This window comes from Triticum dicoccoides, chromosome 4A (genome assembly GCF_002162155.2).
Source record: "Triticum dicoccoides isolate Atlit2015 ecotype Zavitan chromosome 4A, WEW_v2.0, whole genome shotgun sequence".
Classification (NCBI taxonomy): domain Eukaryota; kingdom Viridiplantae; phylum Streptophyta; class Magnoliopsida; order Poales; family Poaceae; genus Triticum; species Triticum dicoccoides.
Genome location: NC_041386.1, coordinates 275,016,713 through 275,042,963, shown reverse-complemented (window position 1 = coordinate 275,042,963; position 26,251 = coordinate 275,016,713).

Sequence of the window (26,251 nt, the reverse complement as noted above, 5' to 3'; positions counted from 1 at the left end):
CAATCAGGCCGACGGGCGCCTGCGGATGCGCTGCGGGCGTCCGGGCCTTCACCCACGCTTTGCGGCTGGTGCGGTGGCCGCGCAAGTTCAAGCCGGAGATGCCGCCCCGCTACGACGGTGCGACAGATCCGGCAGCTTTCCTGCAGGCGTATGAGGAGGCCGTCATCGAAGCCGGAGGCGATGACCAGGTCATGGCCAACTGGTTCCCCCTGGCCATGGCTGGCATGCCACACGCCTGGCTGCTCAGCCTGCCAGGATCTTTGGTGGCCTCCTGGGAGGAGCTGCGCCGCCTCTTCGTCACGCGCTTCGCAGCACAGTCGCCTCTCGCCGTTGCAGCCCTCCTTGCTGGCTCACGGGCACCACCCACAAATCGCCATGTCAACCAGTTCTTCCGCCAGGTGGGCGCTGCCCGCGTGCAGCCGGGGGCTCCCTCGGGTTGGGCGGCGCCCCAGGCCGACTACACCTTCAGCTCGGAGGACCACCAGCTATCACTGCGGGCTCGGGCACGCTCCCGATGCTGTGCACACCCACCATCTGCAACATGGCGGTGACCAAGACCCTCGTCGACGACGGAGCAGGCCTCAACGTGCTCTCTGTGGAAGCCTTTGGCTTGCTTCATGTACCATATGGAGGCTCCGCCCCACCAAGCCTTTCTCTGGGGTCGGCATCAGCTCCACCAGCCCCCTAGGGCAAAGACGCCTCCCGGTCACCTTTGGTACCCGCGACAACTACCGCACCGAGCTGATCGACTTCGACATCGCCCACATCGGCCTCCCGTACAACGCCATCCTCAGGTACCCTACCCTGGCTCAGTTCATGGTTGCAACCCATCCAGCCTACAACCTCATGAAGATGCCGGGGAGCAGCGGCGTTCTCACCGTGGCAGGGGACACCAAGGAAGCCCTAACGGCTCTCTAGCTCGCCTTCAGAGCCGCCGTCGCGGCACGTCCAGCAGATGAGGCCGCCCCGGGGGCTAAGGCGGCCGCGCTAGCAAAAAAGAAGCAGTTGTCCACTCAAGATTGGGCTGAAACCAAGCAAGTGCCGGTCGAGGAAGACGGAGCCTCAGGAGCCACTTTCACCATAGGCACCAACCTCGAATCCTGACCAAGAAGAGGAGCTAGTGAGATTCTTGTGTGCGAATAAGGAGCCCAAGGAGCTAGTGGGAGTCCCAAGGGGAGTAATCGAGCATCACTTAAGGGAGTTCCCCAATGTGTGCCCTGTGAAGCAGAAGGCGCGACGGTAGTCCACGGAGAAGCAGTCTTTCATCGTCCACGAAACCCGCAAGCTACAAGCTGCGGGCGTCATCCACGAGGTCCGGTACCCAGAATGGCTGGCGAACCCCGTCGTTGTGCCCAAGAAAGGTGGGAAGGAATGTATGTGCGTCGACTTCACCAACATCAACAAAGCCTACCCTCAAGACCCGTTCCCACTTCCGCGCATCGACCAGATCGTCGACTCCACCGCCGAATGCGACCTGCTGTGTTTTCTAGATGCCTTCTCGGGTTATCACCAGATCAAGATGGTGGTGGAGGACGTGGACAAGATGGCCTTCCTGACCCCGTGCGGGGTATACTACTACACCTACATGCCTTTCGAACTGCGCAACGCTGGGGCAACCTTCCATCGGCTGATGCACATCGCCCTGGGCCAATAGCTCAGGAGGAACGCTGAGGCCTACATCGACGACATCATGGTGATATCTCGAGAGGCGGGGACCCTCATACAAGACTTGGAGGAAACCTTCGCCAGCCTGCGACAGGTGGACCTTTGGCTCAATCTAGAGAAGTGCTTGTTCGGCGTCCCTTTGGGCAAGCTGCTGGGTTTCCTCGTGTCGCACAGGGGGATCGAGGCAAATCCGGAGAAGGTCAAGGCAATAGAAGACATGAGCCTGCCCCAAACTCTCAAGGAAATGCAGAAGCTCGCGGGTTGCGTGACCTTGTTGGGGCGCTTCATTTCCAAGCTGGGAGAACGTGCCCTATTGTTCTTCAACCTGATGAAGAAGAAGAGCTCGTTCGAGTGGATCCTAGAGGCCGACCTGGTGTTTCAAGACCTCAAGAGATATTTGACCAGGCCCCGGTGATGGTCGCGCCTCGACCCCTCGAGCCCCTGGTGCTCTACCTGGCCGCCACCCCCCATTCAGCCAGCGCGACATTGGTGGCAGTCCGGGAAGAGCGTCGGGCCAAGGAAACATCACGTAACACCGAACCTCGAGCCGGGACGGAGTGGCATCAGGACGGTGCCGCTAAACCCACAATGACGCATGCGGACGATCGGACCCCACAAGATGGCATCTCTGGGCCTGCGGAGGCCGTGGTGAGCAACCAAGCTCCTGTGGTCCCCGTACCTCGGGAGGCGCCACAACCTTCGGAGGCCGCAAGCTCCACCGACGCACCCGTCCTCATCGAGCACCCAGTCTACTTCATCAGCACGATACTACGAGACGCAAGGGCACGGTACCCCATGCCATAGAAGCTCCTGCTCACGCTCCTGGTGGCCTCACGCAAGCTGCGCCATTACTTCCAAGGCCACCAAATTAAGGTTGTCTCAGCCTACCCACTGGAGAGGGTGCTCCAGAGCCCCAACGCAGTGGGAATGGTCGCCGAGTGGAACATTGAGCTGCAAGCGTTTCACCTGGAGTTCAGCACAACCAGGGTCATCAAGGGAGCTGCACTCGCCGACTTCATGGCAGAATGGACCGACGCTCCAGAACCCGAAGCGGGTGAGAACCGATCCCTTTCACCAGGAAGTGAAGCGCCAGACGGCTGGGTCATGTACTTCGATGGCACTTTCGCATGCCAGGGCGCGGGGGATGGAGTCGTGTTCATCTCGCCCACTCGGGACAAACTCTACTACGCCGTGCAACTATGGTTCCAGCGGGGTGAGAAGGTCTCCAACAACATTGCGGAGTACGAAGGTTTGATCGTCGGCCTCAAGGTCGCGGCGGCCTTGGGGGTGAAGCGCCTCACCATCAAGGGTGACTCCCAGCTCCTCGTCAACTTATCCAACAAGGTATATGAGCCAAAGGACGAGAACATGGAGGCATACCTCGCAGAGGTATGCAAAATGGAGAAGCAATTCCTAGGCCTAGAACTGTAGCATGTGCCCCATGACACAAACAAGCAAGCGGACGATATCGCCAAGCGGGCATCAAGGCGATGGCCCCAAGAGCCTGGCATACTCGAGGAGCGGCTCTTTAAGCCTTCAGCGGCCCCTCCGGCTGCAGAGCCTACGCTGTCTCAAGAGGAGCTCCCACCACCACCAACCTCAGGAGCATGCCTGCTCCTTGTGCTTGAAACTCGGGAGGGGAGCTGGATTGTGATACGTCTCCAATGTATCTATAAGTTTTGATTGTTCCATGCTATTATATTATCAGTTTTGGATGTTTAATGGGGTTTTTTATGCACTTTTATATTATTTTTGGGACTAACCTACTAACCAAAGGCCCAGTGCAAATTGCTGTTTTTTTGCCTATTTCAGTGTTTCACAGAAAAGGAATATCAAACGGAATGAAACCTCGGGACAGTTATTTTTGGAACAAACGCAATCCAAGAGACTTGGAGTGGACGTCAAGGAAGCAACGAGGCGGCCACGAGGTAGGAGGGCACACCCAGGGGGTAGGCGCGCCCCCACCCTCATGGGCCCCTCGTGGCTCCACCAACCTACCTCTTTCGCCTATATATACTCGTATACCCCAAAAACATCCGAGAGCACCACTAAACCATATTTCCACTGCCGCAACCTTCTGTACCCGTGAGATCCCATCTTGGGGCCTTTTCCAGTGCTCCGCCGGAGGGGGAATGGATCACGGAGGGCTTCTACATCAACACCATAGCCTCTCCAATGATGTGTGAGTAGTCTACCACGGACCTTCGGGTCCATAATTATAATCTAGATGGCTTCTTCTCTCTCTTTGGATATAAATACAAAGTTCTCCTCGATTCTCTTGGAGATCTATTTGATGTAATTCTTTTTGCGGTGTGTTTGTCAAGATCCGATGAATTGTGGTTTTATGATCAAGATTATCTATGAACAATATTTGATTCTTCTCTGAATTCTTTTATGCATGATTTAATATCTTTGCAAGTCTCTTCAAATTATCAGTTTGGTTTGGCCTACTAGATTGATCTTTCTTGCAATGGGAGAAGTGCTTAGCTTTGGGTTCAATCTTGCGGTGTCCTTTCCCAGTGACAGCAGGGGCAGCAAGGCACGTATTGTATTGTTGCCATCGAGGATAAAAAGATGGGGTTTATATCATATTGCTTGAGTTTATCCCTCTACATCATGTCATCTTGCCTAATGCATTACTCTGTTCTTATGAACTTAATACTCTAGATGCATGTTGGATAGTGGTCAATGTGTGGAGTAATGGTAGTAGATGCAGAATCGTTTCGGTCTACTTGTCGCGGGCGTGATGCTTATATACATGATCATACCTAGATATTCTCATAACTATGCGCTTTTCTATCAATTGCTCGACAGTAATTTGTTCACCCACCGTAGAATTTGTTATCTTGAGAGAAGCCACTAGTGAAACCTATGGCCCCCGGGTCTATCTTCCATCATATTATTTTCCTATCAACGTGCTATTTCTATCATTGTTTATTTTGCAATCTTTATTTTCCAATCTATACAATAAAAATACCAAAAATATTTATCTTATTATCTCTATCAGATCTCACTTTCGTAAGTGACCGTGAAGGGATTGACAACCCCTTTATCGTGTTGGTTGCGAGCTTCTTGTTTGTTTGTGCAGGTACTAGGGACTTGCGTGTTACCTCCTACTGGATTGATACCTTGGTTCTCAAAAACTGAGGTAAATACTTACGCTACTTTGCTGCATCACCCTTTCCTCTTCAAGGGAAAACCAACGCATGCTCAAGAGGTAGCAAGAAGGATTTCTAGCACCGTTGCCGGGGAGGTTTCACCATGTCAAGTCAAGATTTGATCTCCCATCAACAAGCCATTTCTGGCGCCCTTGCCGAGGAGATCTACGCACAAGTCAAAACATACCCAAGTACCCATCACAAACTCTTATCCCTTGCATTACATTATTTGCCATTTGCGTCTGGTTTTCCTCTCCCCCACTTCACCCTTGTCGTTTTATTTGCCCTCTTTTCCGTTTGCCTCTTTCCCGTTTGTCTCTTTTCGCTTGCTTCTTGTGTGCTTTGGTGTTGGATTGTTTGTCTAGATGGCTCAAGACAATACTAATTGTGTGACTTTTCCAATACCAACAATAATGATTTTATTACCACTCCGATTGCTCCTCTTACCGATGCTGAATCTTGTGAAATTAATAGTGCTTTGCTAGACCTTGTTATGAAAGATCCGTTTTCTGGCCTTCCTAGTGAAGATTCCGCTACCCATCTAAACGGCTTTGTTGACTTGTGTGATATGCAAAATAAGAAAGAGGTGGATAATGATATTGTTAAATTGAAGCTATTTCCGTTTTCTCTTAGAGATCGTGCTAAAACTTGGTTTTCGTCTTTGCCTAAAAATAGTATTGATTCATGGAGTAAGTGCAAAGATGCTTTTATCTCTAAGTATTTTCCTCCCGCTAAGATCATCTCTCTTAGAAACGATATTATGAATTTTAAGCAACTTGATCATGAGCATGTTGCACAATCTTGGGAGAGGATGAAATTAATGATACGTAATTGCCCTACTCATGGATTAAACTTATGGATGATCATACAATTTTTTTATGTTGGATTGAATTTTGCCTCTAGAAATCTTTTAGATTCGGCCACGGGAGGCACTTTTATGGAAATCACTTTAGGAGAAGCTACTAAACTCCTAGATAATATTATGGTTAATTATTCTCAATGGCACACCCAAAGATCTACAAGTAAAAAGGTTCATGCTATAGAAGAAATTAATGTTTTAAGTGGAAAGATGGATGAACTTATGAAATTGTTTACTAATAAGAGTGTTTCTTCTGATCCTAATGATATGCCTTTCCCTACTTTGATCGAGAACAATAATGAATCTATGGATGTGAATTTTGTTGGTAAGAACAATTTTGGTAACAACGTGTATAGAGGAAACTTTCCTAGGCCGTTTCCTAGTAATTCCTCTAATAATTATGGTAATTCCTACAACAACTCTTATGGAAATTTTAATAAGATTCCCTCTGATTTTGAGACTAGTGTTAAAGAATTTATGATTTCGCAAAAGAATTTCAATGCTTTGCTTGAAGAAAAATTGCATAAGATTGATGAGTTGGCTAGGAACATGGATAGAATTTCTCTTGATGTTTAATCTTTGAAACTTAGGTCTATTTCACCTAAGCATGATATCAATGAGTCTCTCAAATCTATGAGAATTTCCATTGACGAGTGCAAAGAAAGAACCGCTAGGATGGGTGCTAAAAAAGATTGCTTTATAAAAGCGTGTTCTTCTAGTTTTCACGATAATAAGGGTGAAGATCTAAAAGTTATTGATGTGTCTCCTATTAAATCTTTATGTTGCAATATGAATCTTGATAATGATGGGACTCGAGATGAGTCAACTTTAGCTAAAAGGCGTCCCAATGATTCGGAGTTTTTAGATCTTGATGCAAAAATTGGTAAAAGTGGGATTGAAGAGGTCAAAACTTTACGTAGCAATGAACACACTATTTTGGATTCCAAGGAATTTAATTATGATAATTTCTCTTTGATAGATTGTATTTCCTTGTTGCAATCTATGCCAAATTCTCATCATGCTTATGATCAAAATAAAGCTTTTACCAAACATATTGTTGATGCCTTAATGCAATCCTATGAAGAAAAGCTTGAATTAGAAGTTTCTATCCCTAGAAAACTTTATGATGAGTGGGAAACTCCTATTAAAATTAAAATTAGAGATCATGAATTCTATGCTTTATGTTATTTGGGTGCTAGTGTTTCCACGATTCCAAAAACTTTGTGTGATGTGTTAGGTTTCCGTGAATTTGATGATTGTTCTTTAAATTTGCATCTTGCGGATTCCGCTATTAAGAAACCTAAGGATTAATGATGTTCTTATTGCTGAAAATAGGAATTATGTGTCCGTATATTTCATTGTTCTTGATGTAGATTGCAATCCTACATGTCCTATTATTCTTGGTAGACCTTTCCTTAGAACGATTGGTGCAATTATTGATATGAAAGGAGGAAATATTAGATTCCAATTTCCATTAATTAAAGGCATTGAACACTTCCTAGGAAGAAAATTAAATTACCTTATGAATCTATAATGAGAGCCACTTATGGATTTCATACCAAAGATGGCAATACCTAGATCTATTCTTGTTTTATGCCTAGCTAGGGGCGTTAAACGATAGCGCTTGTTGGGAGGAAACCCAATTTATTTGTGTTTATTGTTTTTTGTTCCTGTTTAGTAATAAATAATTAATATAGCTTCTGTTTAGATGTGTTATTATGTTTTTAATTAGTGTTTGTGCCAAGTAGAACCTTTGGGAAGACTTGGGGGAAGTCTTTGCGATCTTGCTGTAAAAAACAGAAACTTTAGCGCTCACGAGATTTGCTGCCATTTTTTACTGGAGAGTGCAATTTGGTTGATTCTTTTTGAAGATGATTAATAGACAAATTACTCACGTCCACCAATTTATTTCAGAATTTTTGAGGTTACATAAGTATTCTAAACTTACAGATTACTACAGACTGTTATGTTTTTGACAGATTCTATTTTTCGTGTGTTGTTTGTTTATTTTGATGAATCTATGGCTAGTATCGGGGGGTATGAACCATAGAGAAGTTGGAATACAGTAGGTTTAACACAAATATAAATAAATAATGAGTTCATTATAGTACCTTGAAGTGGTTGTTTGTTTTCTCATACTAACGGAGCTCATGAGATTTTCTGTTGAGTTTTGTGTTGTGAAATTTTCAAGTCTTGGGTAAAGATTTGATGGATTTTGGAATAAGGAGTGGAAAGAGCCTAAGATTGGGGATGACAAAGGCACCCCAAGGTAAAATTCAAGGACAACCAAAAGCCTAAGCGTGGGGATGCCCCGGAAGGCATCCCCTCTTTCGTCTTCGTCCATCGGTAACTTTACTTGAGGCTATATTTTTATTCACCACATGATATGTGTTTTGCTTGGAGCGTCTTGTATGATTTGAGTCTTTGTTTTTTAGTTTACCACAATCATCCTTGCTGTACACACCTTTTGGAGATACACACATAAATCAGAATTTATTAGAATACTCTATGTGCTTCACTTATATCTTTTGAGCTAGATAATTTTGCTCTAGTGCTTCACTTATATCTTTAAGAGCACGGTGGTGGTTTTATTTTATAGAAAATATTGATATCTCATGCTTCACTTATATTATTTTGAGAGTCTTTTAGAACAGCATGTTAATTTGCTTTGGCTATAAAATTAGTCCTAATATGATAGGCATCCAAGATGGGTATAATAAAAACTATCATAAAAAGTGCATTGAATACTATGAGAAGTTTGATACTTGATGATTGTTTTGAGATATGAAGATGGTGATATTAGAGTCATGCTAGTTGAGTAGTTGTGTATTTGAGAAATACTTGTTCTAAAGTTTGTGATTCCCGTAGCATGCACGTATGGTGAATCGTTATGTGATGAAGTCGGAGCATGATTTATTTATTGATTGTCTTCCTTATGAGTGGTGCTCGGGGATGACCGATGGTCTTTTCCTACCAATCTATCCCCCTAGGAGCATGCGTGTAGTACTTTGTTTCAATAACTAATAGATTTTTGCAATAAGTATGTGAGTTCTTTATGACTAATGTTGAGTCCATGGATTATACGCACTCTCACCCTTCCACCATTACTAGCCTCTCTAGTACCGTGCAACTTTCACCGGTACCATACACCCGCCATATACTTTCCTCAAAACAGCCACCATACCTACCTATTATGGCATTTCCATAGCCATTCCGAGATATATTGTCATGCAACTTACCACCGTTCCGTTTGTTATGACATGTTACATCATTGTCATATTGCTTTGCATGATCATGTAGTTGAGATCATATTTGTGGCAAACCCACCTTTATAAATCTTTCATACATGTCACTCTTGATTCATTGCATATCCCGGTACACCGCCGGAGGCATTCACATAGAGTCATATTTTGTTCTAAGTATCGAGTTGTAATTTTTGAGTTGTAAGTAAATAAAAGTGTGATGATCATCATTATTAGAGCATTGTCCCAAGTGAGGAAAGGATGATGAAGACTATGATTCTCCCACAAGTCGGGATGAGACTCCGGACGAAAAAATAAAAAAAAAAGAGAAAAAAGAGGCCATAAAAAAGAGAAAAGGCCCAAATAAAAAAAGAGAAATAAGAGAAAAAGAGAGAAGGGACAATGTTACTATCCTTTTACCACACTTGTGCTTCAAAGTAGCACCATGATATTCATGATAGAGAGTCTCCTATGTTGTCACTTTCATATGCTAGTGGGAATTTTACATTGTAGAACTTGGCTTGTATATTCCAATGATGGGCTTCCTCAAAATGCCCTAGGTCTTCGTGAGCAAGCGAGTTGGATGCACACCCACTTAGTTTGTCTTGTTGAGCTTTCATACACTTATAGCTCTAGTGCATCTGTTGCATGGCAATCCCTACTCACTCACATTGGTATCTATTGATGGGCATCTGTTGCCTAGTTGATGTGTGACTATCTTCTCCTTTTTTCTCTTCTCCACAACCACCATTCTATTCCACATATAGTGCTATGTCCATGGCTCACGCTCATATATTGCATGAAGATTGAAAAATTTTGAGAACATCAAAAGTATGAAACAATTGCTTGGCTTGTCATCGGAGTTGCGCATGATTAAATACTTTGTGTGATGAAGATAGAGCAAAGCCAGACTATATGATTTTGTAGGGATAACTTTCTTTGGCCATGTTATTTTGAGAAGACATGATTGCTTTGTTAGTATGCTTGAAATATTAGTATTTTATGTCAATATTAAACTTTTGTCGTGAATCTTTCGGATCTAAACATTCATGCCACAATAAAGAAAATTACATTGAGAATTATACTAGGTAGCATTTACCTACTCGAGGACGAGCAGGAATTAAGCTTGGGGATGCTTGATACGTCTCCAACGTATCTATAATTTTTGATTGTTCCATGCTATTATATTATCTGTTTTGGATGTTTAATGGGCTTTGTTATGCACTTTTATATTATTTTTGGGACTAACCTACTAACCAAAGGCCAGGTGCAAATTTTTGTTTTTTTGGCTATTTCAGTGTTTCGCAGGAAAAGGAATATCAAACGGAATCAAAACGGAATCAAACCTTTGGGAGAGTTATTTTTGGAACAAACGCAATCCAGGAGACTTGGAGTGGACGTCAAGGAAGCAACAAGGCGGCCACGAGGTAGGAGGGCGCGCCCAGGGGGTAGGTGCGCCCCCCACCCTCGTGGGCCCCTCGTGGCTCCGCCGACCTACTTCTTTCGCCTATATATACTAATATACCCTGAAAACATCCGAGAGCACCACGAAACCCTATTTCCACCGCCGCAACCTTTTGTACCCGTGAGATTCCATCTTGGGGCCTTTTCCGGCGCTCCGCCGGAGGGGGAATCGATCACGAAGGGCTTCTGCATCAACACCATAGCCTCTCCGATGAAGTGTGAGTAGTTTACCATAGACCTTCGGGTCCATAGTTATTAGCTAGATGGCTTCTTCTCTCTCTTTGGATCTCAATACAAAGTTCTCCTCGATTCTCTTGGATATCTATTCGATGTAATTATTTTTGCGGTGTGTTTGTAGAGATCCGATGAATTGTCGGTTTATGATCAAGATTATGTATGAACAATATTTGATTCTTCTCTGAATTCTTTTATGCATGATTTAATATCTTTGCAAGTCTCTTCGAATTATCAGTTTGGTTTGGCCTACTAGATTGATCTTTCTTGCAATGGGAGAAGTGCTTAGCTTTGGGTTCAATCTTGCGGTGTCCTTTCCCAATGACAGCATGGGCAGCAAGGCATGTATTGTATTGTTGACATCGAGGATTTAAAGGTGGGGTTTATATCATACTGCTTGAGTTTATCCCTCTACATCATGTCATCTTGCCTAATGCGTTACTCTGTTCTTATGAACTTAAAACTCTAGATGCATGCTGGATAGCGGTCGATGTGTGGAGTAATAGTAATAGATGCAGAATCGTTTCGGTCTAATTGTCGCGGACGTGATGCCTATATACATGATCATGCCTAGATATTCACATAACTATGCGCTTTTCTATCAATTGCTTGATAGTAATTTGTTCACCCACCATAGAATTTGCTATCTTGAGAGAAGCCACTAGTGAAACCTATGGCCCCCGGGTCTATCTTCCATCATATTATTTTCCTATCAACTTGCCATTTCTATCATTCTTTATTTTGAAATTTTTATTTTCCAATCTATAGAATAAAAATACAAAAAATATTTATCTTATTATCTCTATCAGATACCACTTTCGTGAGTGTCCGTGAAGGGATTGACAACCCCTTTATCGCGTTGGTTGCGAGGTTCTTGTTTGTTTGTGCAGGTATGCTACCTCTTGAGCACTGCGTTGGTTTTCCCTTGAAGAGGAAAGGGTGATGCAGCAAAGTAGCGTAAGTATTTCCCTCCGTTTTTGAGAACCAAGGTATCAATCCAGTAGGAGGCCGCGCACAAGTCCCTCGCACCTAAACAAACAAATAAATCCTCGCAACCAACGCGATAAGGGGTTGTCAATCCCTACACGGTCACTTACGAGAGTGAGATCTGATAGATATGATAGGATAATATTTTTGTATTTTTATGATAAAGGGAAATAAAATATGCAAAATAAAATAAATGGCAAAGGAAATAACTAAGTATTGGAAGATTAATATGATGGAAGATAGACCCGGGGGCCATAGGTTTCACTAGTGGCTTCTCTCAAGAGCATAAGTATTTACGGTGGGTGAACAAATTACTGTTGAGCAATTGACAGAATTGAGCATAGTTATGAGAATATGTAGGTATGATCATGTATATAGGCATCACGTCCGAGACAAGTAGACCGACTCCTGCCTGCATCTACTACTATTACTCCACACATCGACCGCTATCCAGCATGCATCTAGAGTATTAAGTTCATAAGAACAGAGTTACGCTTTAAGTAAGATGACATGATGTAGAGGGATAAACTCATGCAATATGATATAAACCCCATCTTGTTATCCTCGATGGCAACAATACAATATGTGCCTTGCTTCCCCTACTGTCACTGGGAAAGGACACTGCAAGATTGAACCCAATGCTAAGCACTTCTCCCATTGCAAGAAAGATCAATCTAGTAGGCCAAACCAAATTGATAATTCGAAGAGACTTGCAAAGATAACCAATCATACATAAAAGAATTTAGAGAAGATTCAAATATTGTTCATAGATAAACTTGATCATAAACCCACAATTCATCGGTCTCAACAAACACACTGCAAAAGAAGATTACATCGAATAGATCTCCACAAGAGAGTGGGAGAACTTTGTATTGATATCCAAAAAGAGAGAAGAAGCCATCTAGCTAATAACTATGGACCTGTAGGTCTGAGGTAAACTACTCACACTTCATCAGAGAGGTTATGGTGTTGATGTAGAAGCCCTCCGTGATTGATGCCCCCTCCGGCGGAGCTCCGAAAAAGGCCCCAAGATGGGATCTCGTGGATACAGAAAGTTACGGTGGTGGAATTAGGGTTTTGGCTCTGTATCTGGTAGTTTGGGGGTACGTAGGTATATATAGGAGGAAGGAGTACGTCGGTGGAGCAATTGGGGGCCCATGAGGGTGGAGGGCGCGCCCCCCTACCTTGTGGCCTCCTGATTGATGTATTGACGTAGGGTCCAAGTCCTCTGGATCATGTTCGTTCCGAAAATCACGTTCCCGAAGGTTTCATTCCGTTTGGACTCCGTTTGATATTCTTTTTCTGCGAAACTCTGACATGGGCAAAAAAACAGCAATTCTGGGTTGGGCCTCCGGTTAATAGGTTAGTCCCAAAAATAATATAAAAGTGTATAATAAAGCCCAATAATGTCCAAAACAGAATATAATATAGCATGGAACAATCAAAAATTATAGATACGTTGGAGACGTATCAAGCATCCGCAAGCTTAATTCATGGTTGTCCTCGAGTAGGTAAATGATAAAAACAGAATTTTTGATGTGGAATGCTACTTTGCATAATTTCAATGTAATTCTTCTTAATTGTGGTATGAATATTCAGATCCGAAAGATTCAAGATAAAAGTTCAATATTGACATAAAAATAATAATACTTCAAGCATACTAACTAGGCAATTATGTCCTCTCAAAATAACATGGCCAAAAAATGTTCATCCCTACAAAATCATATAGTTTAGTCATGCTCCATTTTCGTCACACAAGAATGCTCTCATCATGCACAACCCCAATGACAAGCCAAGCAATTGTTTCATACTTTAGTAATCTCAAACTTTTTCAATCTTCACGTAATACATGAGCGTGAGCCATTGATATAGCACTATGGGTGGAATAGAATATAATGATGGGGGTTATGTGGAGAAGACAAAAAAGGGAGAAAGTCTCACATCAACAAGGCTAATCAATGAGCTATGGAGATGCCCATCAATTGATGTTAATGCAAGGAGTAGGGATTGCCATGCAACAGATGCACTAGAGCTTTAAATATATGAAAGCTCTACAAAAGAAAGTAAGTGGGTGTGCATCCAACTTACTTGCTCACGAAGACCTAGGGCATTTGTGGAAGCCCATTGTTGGAATATACAATCCAAGTTCTATAATGAAAAGTTCCCACTAGTATATGAAAGTGACAAAACAAAAGACTCTTTATCATGAAGATTATGGTGCTACTTTGAAGCACAAGTGTGGTAAAAAGGATAGTAACATTGTCACTTCTCTCTTTTTCTCTCCTTTTTTTGGGGCCTTCTCTTTTTTTATGGCATTTCTCTTTTTTTCCTCACTTGGGACAATGCTCTAGAAAATGATGATCATCACACTTCTATTTATTTACAACTCAATGATTACAACTCGATACTAGAACAAAGTATGACTCTATATGAATGCCTCCGGCGGTGTTCCGGGATATGCATTGAACCAAGAGTGACATGTATTAAAGGATTATGAATGGTGGCTTTGCCACAAATACTATGTCAACTACATGATCATGCAAAGCAATATGACAATGATGAACGTGTCATGATAAATGGAACGGTGGAAAGTTGCATGGCAATATATCTCGGAATGGCTATGGGAATGCCATAATAGGTAGGTATGGTGGCTATTTTGAGGAAGATATAAGGAGTTTTATGTGTGAAAGAGCGTATCATATCACGGGATTTGGATGCACCGGCGAAGTTTGCACCAACTCTCAATGTGAGAAAGGGCAATGCATGGTACCGAAGAGGCTAGCAATGATGGAAAGGTCAGAGTGCGTATAATCCATGAACTCAACATTAGTCATAAAGAACCCACATACTTATTGCAAAAATCTACAAGTCATCAAAAACCAAGCACTACGCGCATGCTCCTAGGGGGATAGATTGGTAGGAAAAGACCATCGCTCATCCCCGACCGCCACTCATAAGGAGGACAATCAAAGAACACCTCATGTTTCAAATTTGTTACATAACGTTTACCATACGTGCATGCTACGGGACTTCCAAACTTCAACACAAGTATTTTTCAAATTCACAACTACTCAACTAGCACAACTTTTATATCACTACCTCCATGTCTCAAAACAATCATCAAGCATCAAACTTCTCTTAGTATTCAACACACTCCTAAGAAAGTTCTTACTAGTCTTGAATACCTAGTATATTAGGATTATTTAAGTAAATTACCATGCTATTTAAGACTCTAAAAATAATCTAAGTGAATCATGAGAGAATAATAGTTTCTATAAAACAGAACCACCACCGTGCTCTAAAAGATATAAGTGAAGTACTAGAGAAAAACTATATAACTCAAACAATATAAGTGAAGCACATAGAGTATTCTAATAATTTCCGAATCATGTGTGTCTCTCTCAAAAGGTGTGTACAGCAAGGATGATTGTGGTAAACTAAAAATCAAAGACTCAAATCATACAAGACACTCCAGGAAAAACACATATCATGTGGTGAATAAAAATATAGCTCCAAGTAAAGTTACCGATGGAAGTAGACGAAAGAGGGGATGCCTTCCGGGGCATCCCCAAGATTTGGCTTTTAGGTGTCCTTAGGTTATCTTGGGGTGCCATGGGCATCCCCAAGATTAGATTCTTTCCACTCCTTGTTCCATAATCCATCTAATATTTCACCCAAAACTTGAAAACTTCACAACACAAAACTTAAAGTAGAAAATCTCGTGAGCTCCGTTAGGGAAAGAAAACAAAACACCACTTCAAGGGTACTGTAATTAACTCATTATTTATTTACATTGGTGTTAAACCTACTGTATCCCAACTTCTCTATGGTTTATAAACAATTTTACTAGCCATAGATTCATCAAAATAAGCAAACAACACACGAAAAATAGAATCTGTCAAAAACAGAACAGTCTGTAGTAATCTGTAGCTAACACAAGATCTTGAACCCCAAAAATTCAAAAATAAATTTCTGGACATGAGGAATTTATCTATTAATCATCTGCAAAAATAATTAACTAAATAGCACTTCCCAAATAAAAATGGCAGCAATTCTCGTGAGCCCTAAAGTTTCTGTTTTTACAGCAAGATTAAAAAGACTTTCCCCAAGTCTTCCCAACGGTTCTACTTGGCACAAACACTAATTAAACACGGAAAACACAACCAAAACAGAGGCTAGATAAATTATTTATTGAATAACGGCAATGAAAAATATTGGGTTGTCTCCCAACAAGCGCCTTTCTTTAAAGCCTTATAGCTAGGCATTGATAATTTTAATGATGCTCACATGAAAGACAAGAATTGAAGCACAAAGAGAGCATCATAAAACACGTGACAAACACATCTAAGTCTAACATACTTTCTATGCATAGGAATCTTATAGGCAAAAAAATTATCAAGGCAAGCAAAAACTAGCATATGCAAGGAAGCGGAAAGAAACAATAGCAATCTCAACATAACGATACGTAATTTAGTAACATGAAAATTTCTACCACCATATTTTCCTCTCTCATAAAAATTGCATGTGGAATCATAAGCAAATTCAACAAAATAGCTATCACATAAAATATTTTCAACATGATCCACATGCATGCAAAGTTGACACTCTTCCAAAATAGTGGGATTAACATTAACTAAAGTCATGACCTCTCCAAACCCACTTTTATCAAAAATTTCATAAGATTGAACGTTCTCCAAATATGTGGGATCTAAAGTTGACACTCTTCCAAACCCGCTTTCAATAATATTGCAAACACTATTATCAATCTCATATTCATCATGGGGCTTAAATAAATTTTGAAGATCAAAAGAAGAATCACCCCAATCATGATCATTGCAACAAGTAGAGGACTTAGCAAAACCAGCATCCCCAAGCTTAGGGTTTTGCATATTATTAGCACAATTGACATTAATATAATTTAAAATGACATCATTGCAATCATGCTTTTTACTCAAAGATTCATCGTGAATTACTCCATAAAGTACTTCATCACAATTTTCAGATTCACAAATTTCATGCAAAACTTCATAAAGATAATCTAGTGCACAAAACTCACTAGCAATTGGTTCATCATAATTGGATCTCTTAAAAAGATTAGCAAGCGGATGAGGATCCATAGATCTTAGGTTCTCTGTTTAGTAATAAATAAACAACTATTCCAACCATACGAGCAAACAAGAAACGGGCAAAAGAGGCAAATAGAGAAAGAGAGGGAGATGGAGAGAGAGGGCGAATAAAACGGCAAGGGTGAAGTGGGGGAGAATAAAACGAGAGGCAAATGGCAAATAATGTAATACGGGAGATAAGGGTTTGTGATGGGTACTTGGTGTGTTGACTTTTGCGTAGACCTCCCCGGCAACGGCGCTAGAAATCCTTCTTGCTACCTCTTGAGCACTGCGTTGGTTTTCCCTTGAAGAGGAAAGGGTGATGCAGCAAAGTAGCATATGTATTTCCCTTAGTTTTTGAGAACCAAGGTATCAATCCAGTAGGAGGCCGTGCATAAGTCCCTCTCACCTACACAAACAAATAAATACTCGCAACCAACGTGATAAGGGGTTGTCAATCCCTACACGGTCACTTACGGGAGTGAGATCTGATAGATATGATAGGATAATATTTTTGGTATTTTTCTGATAAATAGAAATAAAAGATGCAAAATAAAATAAATGGGAAAGGAAGTAACTAAGTATTGGAAGATTAATATGATGGAAGATAGACCCGGGGGCCATAGGTTTCACTAGTGTCTTCTCTCAAGAGCATAAGTATTTACGATGGGTGAACAAATTACTGTTGAGCAATTGACAAAATTGAGCATAGTTATGAGAATATCTAGGTATGATCATGTACATAGGCATCACGTCCGAGACAAGTAGACCGACTCCTGCCTACATCTACTACTATTACTCCACACATCGACCGATATCCAGCATGCATCCAGAGTATTAAGTTCATAAGAACAGAGTGATGCTTTAAGCAAGATGACATGATGTAGAGGGATAAACTCATGCAATATGATATAAACACCATCTTGTTATCCTTGATGGCAACAATACAATACGTGCCTTGCTGCCCCTACTGTCACTGGGAAAGGACACTTCAAGATTGAACCCAAAGCTAAGCACTTCTCCCATTGCAAGAAAGATCAATCTAGTAGGACAAACCAAACTGATAATTCGAAGAGACTTGCAAAGATAACCAATCATGCATAAAAGAATTCAGAGAAGATTCAAATATTGTTCATAGATAAACTTGATCATAAACCCACAATTCATCGGTCTCAACAAACACACCGCAAAAGAAGATTACATCGAATAGATCTGCACAAGAGAGGGGGAGAACTTTGTATTGAGATCCAAAAAGAGAGAAGAAGCCATCTAGATAATAACTATGGACCCGTAGGTCTGAGGTAAACTACTCACACTTCATCTGAGAGGCTATGGTGTTGATGTAGAAGCCCTCCGTGATCGATGCCCCCTCTGGCAGAGCTCCGGAAAAGGCCCCAAGATGGGATCTCGTGGATACAGAAAGTTACGGCGGTGGAATTAGGGTTTTGGCTCCGTATCTTGTAGTTTGGGGGTACGTAGGTGTACATAGGAGGAAGGAGTACATCGGTGGAGCAACAGGGGGCCCACGAGGGTGGAGGGCGCGCCCAGGGGGGTAGGCGGGCCCCCTACCTCGTGGCCTCCTGATTGATGTCTTGACGTAATGTCCAAGTCCTCTGGATCACGTTCATTCCGAAAATCACGTTCCCGAAGGTTTCATTCTGTTTCGACTCCGTTTGATATTCTTTTTCTGCGAAACTCTGAAATAGGCAAAAACAGCAATTCTGGGCTAGGCCTCCGGTTAATAGGTTAGTCCCAAAAATAATATAAAAGTGTATAATAAAGCCCAATAATGTCCAAAACAGAATATAATATAGCATGGAACAATCAAAAATTATAGATACGTTGGAGACGTATCAAGGTACTGGGGACTTACATCTTACCTCCTACTAGATTGATACCTTGGTTCTCAAAAACTGAGGGAAATACTTACGCTACTTTACTGCATCACCCTTTCCTCTTCAAGGGAAAACCAACGCATGCTCAAGAGGTAATAAGGAGGATTTATGGCGCCATTGTCGGGGAGGTTGCACCAAGTCAAGTCAGGATTTGATCTCCCATCAACAAGCCATTTCTGGCGCCGTTGCCGGGGAGATCTATGCACAAGTCAAGAAATACCAAGTACCCATCACAAAATCTTATCCCTCGCATTACATTATTTGCCCTTTGCCTCTTGTTTTCCTCTACCCCACTTCACCCTTGCCGTTTTATTCGCCCTATTTTCCGTTTGCCTCTTTTCTGTCCGTCTCTTTTTGCTTGCTTCTTGTGTTCTTGTGTGTTGGATTGTTTGTCACGATGGCTCAAGACAATACTAAATTGTGTGACTTTTCCAATACCAGCAATAATGATTTTATTAGCACTACGATTGCTCCTCTTACCGATGCTGAATCTTGTGAAATTAATACTGCTTTGCTGAACCTTGTTATGAAAGATCTGTTTTCTAGCCTTCCTAGTGAAGATGTCGCTACCCATCTAAACAACTTTGTTGATTTGTGTGATATGCGAAAGAAGAAATATGTGGATAATGATATTGTTAAATTGAAGCTATTTCCGTTTTCGCTTAGAGATCGTGCTAAAACTTGGTTTTCGTCTTTGCCTAAAAATAGTATTGATTCATGGAATAAGTGGAAAGATGCTTTTATCTCAAAGTATTTTCCTCCCGCTAAGATCATCTCTCTTAGAAACGATATTATGAATTTTAAGCAACTTGATCATGAGCATGTTGCACAATCTTGGGAGAGGATGAAATTAATGATACGTAATTGCCCTACTCATGGATTAAACTTATGGATGATCGTACAAAAGTTTATGCTGGATTGAATTTGCTTCTAGAAATCTTTTAGATTCGGTTGTGGGAGGCACTTTTATGGAAATCACTTTAGGATAAGCTACTAAACTCCTAGATAATATTATGGTTAATTATTATCAATGGCACACCAAAAGATCTACAAGTAAAAAAGGTTCTTGCTATAGAAGAAATTAATGTTTTAAGTGGAAAGATGGATGGACTTATGAAATTGTTTGCTAATAAGAGTGTTTCTTCTGATCCTAATGATATGCCTTTGTCTACTTTGATTGAGAATAATAATGAATCTATGGATGTGAATTTTATTGGTAAAAACAATTTTGGTAACAACGCGTATAGAGGAAACTTTCCTAGGCCGTTTCCTAGTAATTCCTCTAATCATTATGGTAATTCCTACAACAACTCTTATGAAAATTTTAATAAGATGCCCTCTGATTTTGAGGTTAGTGTTAAAGAATTTATGATTTCGCAAAATAATTTCAATGCTTTGGTTGAAGAAAAATTACCTAAGATTGATGAGTTGGCTAGGAACATGGATAGAATTTCACTTGATGTTGATTCTTTGAAACTTAGATCTATTCCACCTAAGCATGATATCAATGAGTCTCTCAAATCTATGAGAATTTCCGTTGACGAGTGCAAAGAAAGAACTGCTAGGATGCGTGCTAAAAAAGATTGCTTTATAAAAGCGTGTTCTTCTAGTTTTCATGATAATAAGGATGAAGATCTAAAAGTGATTGATGAAGCAGGGGGCGAGCTGCTAGCTGACATACACGATGGGGACTGCGGGCATCACTCATCATCACGCACCCTGGTTGGTAAGGTGTTCCGCAGCGGATTCTACTGGCCCAGGGCACTCAGGGGTGCAACCGGGCTGGCGAGATCCTGCGAGGCTTGCCAGTTCGATGCCAAGCAAATCCACCAGCCTGCTCAGGGCCTCCAGACCATCCCACTCATGTGGTTGTTTGCCGTCTGGGGGCTGGATATCCTGGGTCCATTCCCTCGGGTGCCAGGGGCTACCGCTACCTCTACATCGCCATCGACAAGTTCACCAAATGGGCGGAGATGGAAGCTGTCCGCACCATCCCAGCTGGGTCGGCAATTAAGTTTATCAAGGGCCTAGTGAGCCGGTTTGGGGTCCCTAACCGCATCATCACCGATAACGGCTCGCAGTTTACTAGCAATCTCTTCAAGACATATTGTGCTAACCTTGGAGCGCAGATTTGCTACGCTTCGGTAGCACACCCCAGGAGCAACGGCCAAGCCGAGCGCGCCAATGCGGAGGTCTTGAGAGGCCTCAAGACTAGGACCTTCAAGAAGAAGCTCGAGGCATGCGGCAGGGGCTGGCACGACGAGCTCCAGTCTGTGTTGTGATCCATCCGCACCACCGCCACCAAGCCAACAGACGAGACCCCATTCTTCCTCGTCTACGGAGCAGAAGCGGTTCTCCCACACGAGGTTAGGCGTCGCTCCGCGCGGGTCCTGGCGTTTGATGAGACGCGGCAGGATGCCATGCGGGGGATGAACCTTGTGCAGGGGGAGGAACACCGCCGTGAAGCCTCGGTCCGGGTGGCAAGGTACTAGTAGGCGCTGCAACGGTACCACTGCCGCAGCGTCCGCTCCAGGATGCTCGAGGTGGGTGATCTCGTCCTGAGGCGGGTGCTCACCAGGGAAGGGATGCACAAGCTCTCACCCATGTGGGAGGGCCCGTTTAGGATTGCCCGTGTCTCTAGGCCTGACACCGCGCGCCTGGAGACACAGGACGAGATCCCCATCCAGAACTCCTGGAACATCCAGCACCTTCGGAAGTTCTACACATGAAGCAAGGCCTAGTGCATGTGAAGGTCTCTGCTCGTGACACTCTGTCGACGTTCTAGGAAAGGGGGTCCCCAGACTTGCCTGCCTGCGGCCCATGGCATGGCTTTGCTAGCAGGTCTATACGGCCCATCTTCATCAACAAGGCACTCAAGACCCTCGTGAGGGGCCAAGCCTTGCGAGGCGGACGACACAAGACCTCCTCAGGAGCGGCCTCACCAGGCTGGCTCATGAGGGGCGGAGAGTTCAAGGCCAGGCAACCCTCGTGAGGTTCTCGTGACGTGAGCCATGACAATCGAGACCAGGCGGGCTCCAGGCGGGCACCAGCGCACGCAGCGTCCTTGTTTCCTCTTTGGTGCTAAGGGGGCAAGTGCAGGCGCGGAGTACCGAGGCATCAAGCAAAGGTTTCCATATTGGTGCAACGAGACCAAGACCAGAAGGACGATGAAAGCACAAGTGCTCCCTGGGTGAATTCGATAATTAATGACAACATATCTCTTGTTGGACTAATACTTTTACCTAGTATGTTTCAGACAAGTTCAACAAATTAAGTGGCATGGACTAAAGGATGTGGAACCCCTTCAAGATGCTAAGGACAAAGGATTAGCTCAAGCTTCAAGATCAAGACTCTACATTTTCTATTTATTGATCCAAGATCACATTGAGTCTATAGGAAAAGCCAATACTATCAAGAGGGGATGAGGTGTTGCGTAATGGCTTGCTTGCTCAAAGTGCTTAGTGATATGCTCCAAAACCCTCAACTACCTTACCCACATCCACATATGACCTAAACCGAAAGTCAAACTCAGCCCCACCGATTCTTTCTATCCGGCGCCACCGAGTTCAGATGTCATAGCCACTGCCACGAACCCTAGGCAAATCGATTTCACCGGTAGGGATCTCGGTCTCACCGAGATGGGATTGTAATCTCTCTGTGTATGTCCATTACCAAAATCAGTCCCACCGAGATTGAGCAATCGGTACTACAGAGATTACAATGCAAACTCTCTGGTTAGCTTATTACTAAAATCGGTCCCACCGAGTTTGTGTAATCGGTCTCACCGAGATTACGTTATGCCCTAACCCTAACCATATCGGTCCTACCGAGTTGCATCTCAGTCCCACCGAAAATCCTAACGGTCACTAGGTTTGCTAAATCGGTCCGACCGATCTCAATTCGGTCTCACCAAGATTGGTAAATTGTGTGTAACAGTTAGTTTTTGAGTGGAGGCTATATATACCCCTCCACCCACTCTTCATTCGAGGAGAGAGCCATCAGAACATACCTACACTTCCAATACACATTTTCTGAGAGAGAACCACCTACTCATGTGTTGAGGCCAACATATTCCATTCCCACCATATGAATCCTGATCTCTAGCCTTCCTCAAGTTGCTTTCCACTCAAATCTTCTTTCCACCAAATCCATATCCTGTGAGAGAGAATTGAGTGTTGGGGAGACTATCATTTGAAGCATAAGAGCAAGGAGTTCATCATCAACACACCATTTGTTACTTCTTGGAGAGTGGTGTCTCCTAGATTGGCTAGGTGTCACTTGGGAGCCTCCGACAAGATTGTGGGATTGAACCAAGGAGTTTGTAAGGGCAAGGAGATCGCCTACTTCATGAAGATCTACCGCTAGTGAGGCAAGTCCTTCATGGGCGATGGCCATGATGGATAGACAAGGTTGCTTCTTCTTGGACCCTTCGTGGGTGGAGCCCTCCGTGGACTGGCGCAACCGTTACCCTTCGTGGGTTGAAGTCTCCATCAATGTGGATGTACGATAGCACCACCTATCGGAACCACGACAAAAACATCCCTGTCTCCAATTGCGTTTGAATTCTCCAAACCCTTCCCCTTACATTCTTGCAAGTTGCATGCTTTACTTTCCGCTTCTCATATACTCTTTGCATGCTTGCTTCATATGTATTTTGTTTGTTAAACTTGTGCCAAAACTCCACTTCAACTTAAAGAAATTAAAAACTGCAACTTTTGGTACTTAGTGTCTAATAACCCCCCCCCCCTCTAGACACCTCTTCTCAATCCTTTCAGACGACAAGACAGAGGTCACCGTGGAGCCCAGGAAGGCGTCACCACCAGAGCCTTTGGTAGGCGAAGACCACTTTTGTCAGGATAGCTTGTACTAGTTTTCCCCCTTCGATTTGGCCGTTGTTGGCTCCCTTCCCGCTCAATATTTGGGGAGAGGACCAGGGCCTCTATAAATAGGACTAGCCACCACCATAGCTGAAGGAGAGACCGAATCTCAGATTGGAGCCACCACATCCTTGGCCACACATCCACCGAGCACAAGAACACCTCAACCTCAGGAGGTTATTCTTCCCCTTGTATTGTTCATCAGCCGCCCAAGAGGCTATCCACCACCACCACACTGGAGTAGGGTATTACACCACAATGGTGGCCCGAACCAGTATAAATCTTGTGTCCCTTGTGTTGCGTGTTCGTCGAGTTAGTTCGTGAGATCTTAGCCGAGCTAGGATGTGGATTGGTAGGGGGAAATCTTCGTGCGCACCCCAGTGTTTGAACCTTAAGGGTTTTGCTGGAACCCATGATCCGACATTTGGCGCGCTGGGTAGGGGTGCGCCGGAGTCTTCCTTCCGTTGACTCGCGCTCCGCCATCTCCACGCCCGCTCCCCATGGCGGGCGCCCCTCCAGCTGGATCTACCGGTGCCCACGCGGCGCTCGGGGGCTCCGAGCCCTTGCCCTCGCCTTGCGGCAGGTGCAGTGGCCACCCAAGTTCAAGCCGGAGATGTCGTCGCGCTACGACGGTGCGGCGGACCCGTCGGCTTTCCTGCTAGCGTACGAGGAGGCCCTCCTGGAAGCCGGGGGTGAGGACAAGACCATGGCCAACTGGTTCCCAATGGCCCTTGTAGGCGCGCCGCGCGCCTGGCTCCTCCATTTGCCGGAGTCTTCTGTCGCCACCTGGGAGGAGCTGTGCAACCTCTTCCTCACTCTCTTTGGGGAACCGGCGGCCCCCATCGTCGCAGCCCTTCTCGGCGGTTCACAAGCACCATCCTTGGATCGGCATGTCAAGCCGTACTTTCGCCAGATCGGTGCCGTTCCAAGCGCCTGGGGGCTCCGCTCGGCTAGGCCGCCCCTGAGGCCAACCTCACCTTCAACTCGGAGGATCATCCCGCCTCCACCATCGGCTCGAGTGCGCTCCCGATGCTGTGCGCACCCACCATCTGCCACGTATCCATCACCAAGACGCTCGTCGACGGCCACGCCGACCTCAATGTGCTCTCCGTCGAGGCCTTCAGCCTCCTTCGCGTGCCGTTTGAGTGGCTCCGCCCTAGCAAGCCCTTCTCGGGGGTTGGCGGAGGCCCCGCCCGCTCCCTGGGGCAGATCCGCCTCCCCGTGACCTTCAGCATGTGCGACAAGTACCGCACCGAGCTCATCGACTTCGACATCGCCCGCATTGGCCTCCCGTACAACGCCATCCTCGGGTACCCAGCTCTGGCCCAGTTCATGGCAGCAACCCATCCTGCTTACAATCTCATGAAGATGCCGGGGAGCCAGGGTGTCCTCACCATCAAGGGGGGCGCCAAGGAGGCCCTGGCGGCGCTCAAGCTTGCTCTCAAGGCCGCCGCGACAGCACGACCCGCCGACGCGGATACCTCCAAGGCCAAGGGAGCTGCACCAACCAAGAAGAAGCAGTTCTTCACTCAGGACAAGGCAGAAACCAAGCAAGTGTTGGTCGAGGAGGACGGGTCCTCAGGGGCAACCTTTACCATAGGCGCCAACCTCGAGCCTGCTTAGGAGGAGGCGCTAGTGAAGTTTTTGTGTGCAAACAAGGGAGTGTTCGCCTGGGAGCCCGATCAGCTGGTAGGGGTCCCAAAAGAGGTAATAGAGCACCACCTGAAGGTGTGCCCCAACGTACGCCCGTTGAAGCAAAAGGCAAGGCGGCAGTCCATGGAGAAGCAAGCTTTCATCGTCCAAGAAACCCACAAGTTGGAGGCTGCGGGTGTCATTCCCGAGGTTCAATACCCCGAATGGGTGGTGATCGATTGTAGGTACAGTGGGATATTTCGCCCGAACTGCGAGTGGCGTGTTCTCCACAGGGACTAGACGATCAGCGATGCTGCTTGGCTAAAGCTAGGCTAGACAATTTAAGTGACAATTACTGGGAAAATAAACCTAAAGTATCTAAGATAGTTTCGAAAATCGGTGACAAAGTAAACAAAAAGAAGCAAAGGGAGATTCAGATTATACTCTCAGTCTTTTTGGTATTATCGTTTTACTTGAGAAAGTAGACACTGACACAAGCGTACAAATATGACCAAATGGGAAACAACAATACTAGAACACAAGTTTATCTAACATGTATCAGAGAAAAGAGACATGAATATAGGACAAAATTGATATATTTCACATTGCAAACACACACATACATCTCACTTGACAAAGAGCACAAGGGATGAACATCAAATAAATAGAAAATTAACTAGTACAGAGATCTAACTTGGAAAGCAAAATCACATAAACGGAATATTAAACATGCACTATAGCTGCAAGTACGCAACAGAACTAAAATCTGAACCTTACAAAGTATTACACATCTAAATTTTACAGAAATTAGGTGTTGAGAACAGTACACAAGGTCACCTAGCAGTTTTCAGAATTTTGCAAAGTAAAGAGAGAAGAGAAGAAGCAGTAGTTTGGGTTCAGAGAAGAATATAGCAGCAAGAGGGGTTCAGAGCAGAGCTTCAGCGAGTGAGGAGCAGCAAGGGGTCACTGGAGAGGAGCAGCAGCATGTTGAATATTAAAGTAGTAGCGGCAACAGCAGCATCAGGAAGAGAGAAGCAGCAGCATTGGTTGAGGGCGAGCAGCAGTAGGTTGAAGAAGGAGGAGCAGCATCGACTTGGAGTTGGGAGATGGAGAAGAGGGAAGCAGCAGGGAGC